At 52.4% G+C, this 8,140-nt stretch overlaps 1 long non-coding RNA gene across 1 annotated transcript; it reads left to right on the top strand.

The window, feature by feature from the left end:
- Window positions 1-423: 423 nt before the first annotated feature.
- On the top strand, window positions 424-3,429 carry LOC311437455. The gene is made up of 3 exons (XR_014693482.1): window positions 424-517; window positions 719-756; window positions 1,237-3,429. It is a non-coding gene; the product is annotated as an uncharacterized lncRNA (long non-coding RNA).
- The last annotated feature ends 4,711 nt before the right edge of the window (window positions 3,430-8,140 follow it).

Here is an 8,140-nt window from a genome sequence, read left to right as displayed (position 1 = left end):
AGCACTCCAGAGCTTCCCTCTCCCCACAGGACTGCTCCTGCCATCCCCTCACTGCGCTCCCCTCACCTCCCTGTGCTGCTGCTCCCTGCACATCTGCTTTGGGAGCAGGGCCCAGTGCTGTGCTGCCAGTCCCTGCCAGTGCTGTCGCCGGAGCGAGGTGTGGAGATGTGGGGCTGTTCCTCTTGTGAGACCCATCTCGAGAGGCTGTATTAGAAGATGAGTCAATCAGGGACCACGACGATGCCCTGTGTCTGTAAGATGCCTTTGCATGCCACTGGTTTTCCTTCAGCAGGAGCTGTCAGGATGTTTTGTCCATGCATTTCAGCACACCTGGAAGTGGGAACCAATCTCGTTTCCTTTAATTAATGTAACTCAAAACTGCTATTACTCACACAAATCTTTCAGACAAAGCTCTGCCTGTCACTCAGAGAAAAGTTCTTATGAATATTTCTGTTTTGCACCGCTGGCTTTACATTTTGCAGAGGGAAGTGTTTGCCAGCCCCTGCCACGCAGCGGTGTTTGAGATGGCAAATAAAGCACCCGACAGGTAGTAGTGCAAGTCCTTGGGCTCTGTAGAGCACGAGCACACACAGAGTGCACCAGGAAGGAAGGGACAAACCCCCTCTTCCATCCAGAATTAGAAAAAGCCCAAGTCTCTGGGCTTATTCTTCCCCACAGCCCTGAGCTTGGTGGCTGCGTGCCGTGGCAGGACACCGAGGCTCCACGCTGCCCCGGTGAGGAGGAAGGTGAACCCTGGTGAGTGCTGTGGCTCGGCTGGTCCTGTGTGCCCATCGCTGCGTGCCGGGGCTGCTGCCCTCTGCTCCCAGCTGGGACGTCGGATTTCGGGTGTTGCTGTGTTCCTCTGGTGCTGCAGTGGCCGAAACCTTAGAGAGCAAGACCTTGGGTGGTCTTTCTTGACAGGGCTGTGGACACCCACGCCGTGCTTTAGGCTGCCCAGCCTCTGCTCGGGTGCTGCTTTGGCCGTGCCTGCTCCGTGTCCGTGCTGTGTGAGTGCCCGAAGGGCATGGCTCGGAGCTGCTGCAGGGCTGCACTAGGGCTGGGCAGTAGCAGTGTCCATGGGGCTGGGCAGTTGTGATAACCACGGGGTGCTCCAGGAGCTCAGGAGGCAGCTCCAGGTGTTTTCCAAAAGTGGCTTCCCCTGTTCAGAGTAAACCTGGATAGGATTTTTAATCGCTTTCGTGCGTGTGTAAATCATTCTTCTCTTTTAACCAGCAGTTCCTGGATATATCACTCTTCAAAGCATCCTAATGTCACTAAATCCTGTGAGCTGCCTACCAGCAACCCGACCGCTTCTCACACAGCACCAGTCCACACGAGCCTGCCTAAAACCACCAACAGCAACAACCAAGCCCTAAAGAACCACACTCTGACACTGGCATGTCTACTGCCCCATGGAGCCCACCTCTGGTACAGACTGGGCTGGATTTAGTGTCCTCTTTTGATGCCTGTGTGATTCAGTGCCGTGTCACTCACAGCCCGGCTGGCGGCTGTTTCAGGACAGGACTGTGAGCAGTGCCCTGGTGTGAAAGGCAGCTGCTCACTGCGTGCCGTTCCTGCCAGCTCCAGAGAGCTCCATGCCTCAGAACCTCCCATTTCTCTTTTCTTCTCGTTTCTGCCACTTTGTGGGGGTGAATGAGGGCTTCCAGATACTCGCTGAGCCTGGGGCAGCGCTGCTGGCAAGGAGGCTGCAGGCAGGGGACTTGGTTTGGACTTCACAGTTTTGTTGTTCTCACCCGTTTTTCATACCACGTGTAAGCCCAGGTAAGGTGCCCAGCCCCTCGAGGGGAGCGTGCCCTGGTTTTGGCTCTGCTTCATGCAGCCCTGAGCCAGGAGAGGCCCCGTTACCCCCACACCATCCTGTGCGGCACAGAGCGAGCAGGCAGTAAGGCTCTCACAATGCTTCTTAATTAAAGCACTTGGTGTAATTTAAGTAAAGAGGAGGGTTATCCTTTGCTGAGCTCTCTGCCAGTGACTGCAGAGATCAATGGGGCTCTGGTGTCATGCTAGATGAGGGCATTAAACTGGGGGAAAAATTACTTCTGTGCTCCATTCACCTTGCTGTGTCTCTGCAGATTTAAGAAGCCATTAATGAGCGCACATACGGAATGAATCAGCAGATGTAGGGTGTATATCGTCTTCTCAATGGGTTTGCCTGTCATTCATTGAGCAAAAAAACCCCTGTTTGGTCTTAACAAAATAAAAATAAAGCTTCTATGATCCCCTGGCTCAGTCGGGGATTCACAGACGTGCCGGAGGGGCAGATGCACTGGCACATTTGACCCGTGAGGAGATGCAGAGGAGCTTCGCTGTGCTTTGCTTTCCATCTCAGACTTGTTTCATTAATTCCTGAGTGGGGAAAGCTTTATCAGGATGCAGTTGTGGTGGTCTGGTGGAAGTGCTAATGCATAGAGGGTGGGTGTGCTGGCCAAAAAGAGGGTGGTGTTTAGGGTGAGCAGCAGAACAGCCTCAGACAGGGTGGGACGGCACTTGTGAGGTGTGGTGCGAAGCCTCCCTGGGCTGGAGCTCTTCGAAGTGTTTCCTTCAGCAGGCACCAAGCCAGGGCCTCCAGGAAGCTGAGGTTTCACCCGGGTGTTCCTGCAACCTGCGAGAAAGTCTGCAAGGAGGCTGGAAATAGGTGGTACTTGCTTACCTGTTGGCTGGTGCTTCTGCTGCAAGGTGAGAGCCCGTGCAGAGAGGACGGGGCTGTTAGCACCCTGCTCAAACCCCGCTGTGCCCTGGGACGTGCTGGGGGTGACAGGCTCTGACCCCACAGCTCGACACCAGAAGTGCCCTCGTCCTGTGCCTGCCTGGCTTTGTGCAGTCAAGGTGACTCAGTGATGGCTGAAAGACTGTTTTTTTCTTGGAATAAATACAAGGAAAAGCAGCTAATTTTACCAGGTTTTCTGGCTCGCCTTGTAAAAACAGTTCAGGTGTGTCTGATGTGTCTCAGGCATCCATAGTTGACCCACACTGCTGGAGGGGAGCCCTCTGCTTATCACTCTGGGAAGAGGAATTGTCTGGGACCCGTCTCTGCCAGGCTCAGGAAGCTATTTGTATGGCTCACTCTGCTGTTACACGTGGTCACCAATCTGTTTTTATCGTAAAAGTGTCTTAATGTTGTAGCTATTTTCTTTTTTCAATTAATTTTGGAGCAAGAAGAAAATATAATTGCCTGATTAAGAGTCAAAGCACTCCGGAATCCATCCCCATCTCTTTCAGTGTCAGGTGTGAAGCTCATTACTTCCTGAGAGGGGACTCCTGTTTGGGCTAATCCAATGCAATTAAGTATGGATCTAGGTGTAATTTAGATAATGTAAGACTGACACTATTTTTTAATGAAGCTCTCCATCAGCACGCCGGCCCCCGCTTCAGTATAGATCCTGTTAATAAATAAGGTGTAGCTGGCTCTGTCAGTCAGATGTTATAGATCGCTCCCTCCTAACTCCATTAATTTCGGGAGCTCAGCGCCGTGTTTGCTGTGGCCAGCATCCTGCCATGCAGTGTGAAATGCACAGCGTGTTAATTAACCAATTACCTATACTGTGTTTTTCACAAGTTCATTAGGTTTCTGGGCTGCTTGTAGTGGGTCCGGAAGAGTTTGGGTACTCGTGGGAGTGTTTTCAGTTCGACTGGGTTATGGCATTGTCTGGGACCTGCTCAGAACCACATCAGCGGTGCATTAGTGGCACGGACAAATTCAAGCTCAGAGGAGCAAGAACTAAATCAAATTAATGCAGGCAAGGACAAACAGAAATAAACGGCCAGAATTAAATCCCATCATGTAAACCCCTGATTTAATCTGTAGATGTTTCTGTGAGTTTGCACGACTCCTGGCACACAGAAGCAGCAGCTCTGCAGGCGGCCGCTCCTCCCCTCGCCCTGTGCCCAAGGAGCTCGGAGCTGCCCTCGGCACTGCCCCACAGAGCCACCTGCAAGCCCGTGCCCGTGCTCATCCTACAGACCCACAGGGATGGGAGAGCGCCCAGGGAGGTGTCAGGAGGACACCAGTGTGTGGCTGTAGGACTGGGGAGCCTGGGGACAGCACGTCACGCAGCTGGACTGAAGGGCAAGCAGTTTTTTCCTGTCCCCTGAGACCTGCAGTTTGGCAAATCTGAGATTTTCCAGGAGGCAATAGCTAGGAGCTATGCCTAGGTATGCAAATCTTGCCCTAAAGCATTTTATGCTGGGCAATAACACTTAAAAATATATATAAAATTATTCAGAAACTGCTATTAGCAATACTGCTATGGGTAAAGTGCATGAATGAATAAAAGCTTGGAGAGGAGCAGCTCAGCCTGGCCAGACACTATTTGGCGAAGTTCACACGAGTGAAGACAGGCAAGGGTGCTGCTAGCACCATAGGGCTTTCTAAAACAGTGATGCTGGCCTTAAATCACTGAATCTAGCAAAAGAGATTAAAAGCGGGCCCAGAGGGAATACATACAAGTTCAATTTGTGTTGGGATTTTATTCGGATTCTCTGTGTGACTGAGGGACACGTGGACCTGCACTGCTTTTGCAGCCATTTGATAATGGGCTCATCTAACATCGTAAGGCCATTTAACCCCCAAATTATATTTGGAATATTAAGCAGTTAATTACAATTATCCTTAGCTTTTATCAATTATCCTTAGCTTTTCATTAGCCTTCCTGGGTAAGGATGATCTCTCAGGAAGCCTTGGTCGCAGGTTCCTGCGGTAACCTCACGTGCTGTGTGCCGAGGGGCGCTCATCGCCTCGCCAGCGCAGTGCTTAACCCGTAGCTGTGCTGGTGGCCTGCTCAGTTTGGGTGTTCAAGGACTCAGAGTTTGCTGCTTCAGAGTTCTGCAGGCACCGTGGAGTTGTCTTTCACACAGTAAATATCTCCAGCCTCTGCCGTGCCTGATCCTGGTGTTGCTTCGTGTGTGAAATAGCTCTGTTGGTCCTCGGTGTATCAGCAGGGACGCTGCTGGCAGCCGGAGGGCTACCTGCCTCCAGAGTGTTACTGAGAGCACAGCCCTGTGTTGGCCACAGCCACAACCATCAATCTGCCAGCAGAGTACTGCAGGCAAAATGTTTCGAACCCAATTTTCTGAGAACTACAAACAAAACAACCGGCTGAGGCTGCAAAGGGGAGGCTCAGTGTGTTTTAAAGCGGTGTCAGGATGGTGCAACCCCACCGCCTCTCGCTGAGGTGGGAAGACAGAAGATGCTTTTCCCTCTGCCGCCCTCTGCATCACAGAAACATGGGGTTTGGCACGTGGCTTTGGCAGTCACCGTCGGGCTGAAATGAGGACTGAGGCTCTTGCCTTGGGACAGCCGGGTTGAAGATGCGAGGAGAAGTCCCGCTTGCAAATCGATCTCTCCTTGCCCGGGAGAGCGCAGCTCTGTGTCTGTAGGAAGGTGTGACCCGAGGATGTTCCCGTGCTGCCCGGAGGTGGCTGACAGGCAGCAGGGTGTGGAGAAGATCTGGAGGAGCGTGCAGCTTCAGCTCCTTGCCTAGTGCTTGTTAGTGCCTGTGAAAGCATTTCTGAGCATTTCACTGCAGATGACCATAGGGATAAACATAACAAGGAAAAAGCAGCACTTACAGCATCCTGGGAGCCCACCTCCGTGTGGAGCTGGACAAACTGCTCTGCTCCTGTTCTCCTCCATGCCTGTGTGCTTGGCACGGGTCTGTGCGCTCTGCTCTTGCTGCCCAGGCAGTTTATCTTATTGGATGCATTAACGTTGTGGCATGTTTTTAGAAAGAGCCTCCCCAGAAGATCCTTGCAGCCTGTCAGGATGCCAGGAGAGGTGCAGAAGGACCAACAGACCCTGCCTCGTGCCTCAGGCCAGCAAGCTGCCCGCTGCTTGGCTGGTGCAAGCTGAAGCATCAGCGTGTGCCACCTCCCCACGTCGTGCGTGGCCATGGCTGAAGTGGCTCTCAGCTGCCTGCCACACGGGCTGGCCACCAGCAGAGCGCTGAGCTAAATACAGAAGTGCACAAAACTCCCGTTGAGAAATTGGATTCCTGGTGTTAGCCTTACTTACGTACCACCTCCTCTCTTCACCTGTGCTGGGCTTTGCTTTGAGGTATCAGCGTGTGTAGCTCTGCTGTTCAGCCTGGCTGCTGCGGTGAGCCCAGGAGCTGTACAAAATATCAGATGTTCCCGAGGCTCCTGTGCCAGAAGCAAACCCCGTGCATGCAGCAAGGCGACTTGTGATGTCCCAATGCCACCCTTCGTGGTGCTTACAAACGGTGGCTTTGGAGCTCCGTGCAGCTCGGGAGCTCCACGAGGGCTGCAGCGGCTGCCGGGGATGGCTGAGGATATTTGTGCCTCTCTTCCCCCCGAGGCCGACAGCTCCAGCTCAAACCTCTGCTCCTCACTGCCGTGAGGAGGCAGCTGTAAAGCAAAACGGTGGCTTTTGGGTGAGCAAGACAGAGATTTTTTAAAGGCAGGCTGTCAGGTGCTAACGCCCCAGCACAGTGCACCTCAGTGCCCCCGCTGCCGCTTAGAAGTAACCTGCATTTCCTCCACAGTCAGATTCAGTGAGGAAGCAGCCCCAGGTGAGGAGGTGTCGGGGTTGCAGCATGCGAGGACGTGCAGCACCCGTCCCCTCTCTGCTCTCCCGAGGAGGCTTTCTTACCCCAGGGCCCACGTTCCCCACCTCTGCCTTCCCCGCTGGAGCTGGGGGCAGGAGGGCTCACTGCTGCTGGGGGCCCAGCCTGTGTCCCCCAGCTGGGGGACCCAATGCCTTGTTCCAGTCTGGCTTCATTCTCTTTATTTTAACGGGTTTGTTTGTTTATGTTTTCAGCTGGGGCCATAGGAGCCTGATATTTGTCATATTTCATCCTGGGTTTGGGCCGATCCATTAGGCTGGCTACGTTAGAAGGTCAGTTTGTTCAGCGATGGGCTGTGAGGTGGGCAGCAGCCCCTCTGCAGCACGTGCTCAGCACAGCTTGTTCCTGGAAGGGATCAAAGCAGAGGCGAGGAATCACCTCACATGTCCTGCTGGGTTCAGAAATCGTGCCTGGGTGTGAGGCACAGCATTGTGCCATCTCTCTGGGTCCCTCAGCAGCACCACCCAACACGGGCTCTTGCAGCTGGAGGGGAACCAAGAAAACTCTCCTGGTTTTGTCTCTGAAACCCTTTTCCTTTTCTCCTTCCTACACAGCAGTCTGGTTTGCTGGTTGCGGGTTTATACAATGGACTTTGTGATTTCAGGGATTTTCTAAGCAAACAACGGAATTATCAATATTGTTTTAACGGGACATCAGCGCTTATCTGTGCCTTGTAGGAACACAGATTAGAATTTCGGAGTTTAAATAAAATAGTGTGATCTCCTCAAATACCCCCAGCACGTGTGGTTGGTGTTATGGGTGGCACTGCTGGCTCAGGACACGCTGCTGCTGCTGCTGCTGCGTGCCTTTTGCAGAGGGGATTCGCCACTGCTCGTCTCTGACACGGTGTTGGGCCGAGTTGGCTTGCCTATGCAGACGAACATTCAGCACTTCGTGTAGCATCTTGTAGTCTGAGGGAGAACAAGAGAGAGAGAAACAGAAACAACTTAAAAAATAAAGAGTTATACTGCAACCTCCACTGACAAACTAGAGGTTTGTGCACCTGGAAAGCAGCTGTGTCCTCGCAGAGCAGCTGCCAGGTGGAATAATGTGGCGATGCAATTATTCAGTGCAGAAGTTCTTCTTTTCCCTAATTTCTTCTGCTCAAGGGGTGTCTTCATTTGTTGAGCTGGGAAGAAAGACAAGTTAAAACTGGGGCCAGGAGGACGGCTGCTTCCACTGTCATTTCCCAAGAGGCTGCAATGAGCCGTGACACTGTTGGGGCTGTCATTTGGACTCGGAGAGAGGTCTTGACACCGCGCCAGGGAGAGGGACCTAGCGGCAAGCAGCCCCCGCACTGAGATTTTCTCTATCTGACCGCAGGACCATTTTAATATCATCCAGGAGCCTGTCAGTGGCTTTTTTTTTTCTTTCTTTTTTTTTTTTTTTCCCTCTAAAGCAAAGGTAGTGAGGTTTCAGCTGAAATGAGAGTTTGACCCAATAGTATGCACATTTTGCATGCTTGGGCTGTTTTTAATCTATGCCTTTTTTGTTGTTATTTTTTGAAAGAAAGTAAAGGTGATATTGAATGGCGCTTT

The sequence above is a fragment of the Aythya ferina genome, assembly GCF_964211825.1.
Source record: "Aythya ferina genome assembly, chromosome: 5".
Classification (NCBI taxonomy): Eukaryota; Metazoa; Chordata; class Aves; order Anseriformes; family Anatidae; genus Aythya; species Aythya ferina.
Note: the sequence above shows the minus strand (reverse complement) of the source record. Positions and strands in the feature narration are given on the sequence as shown.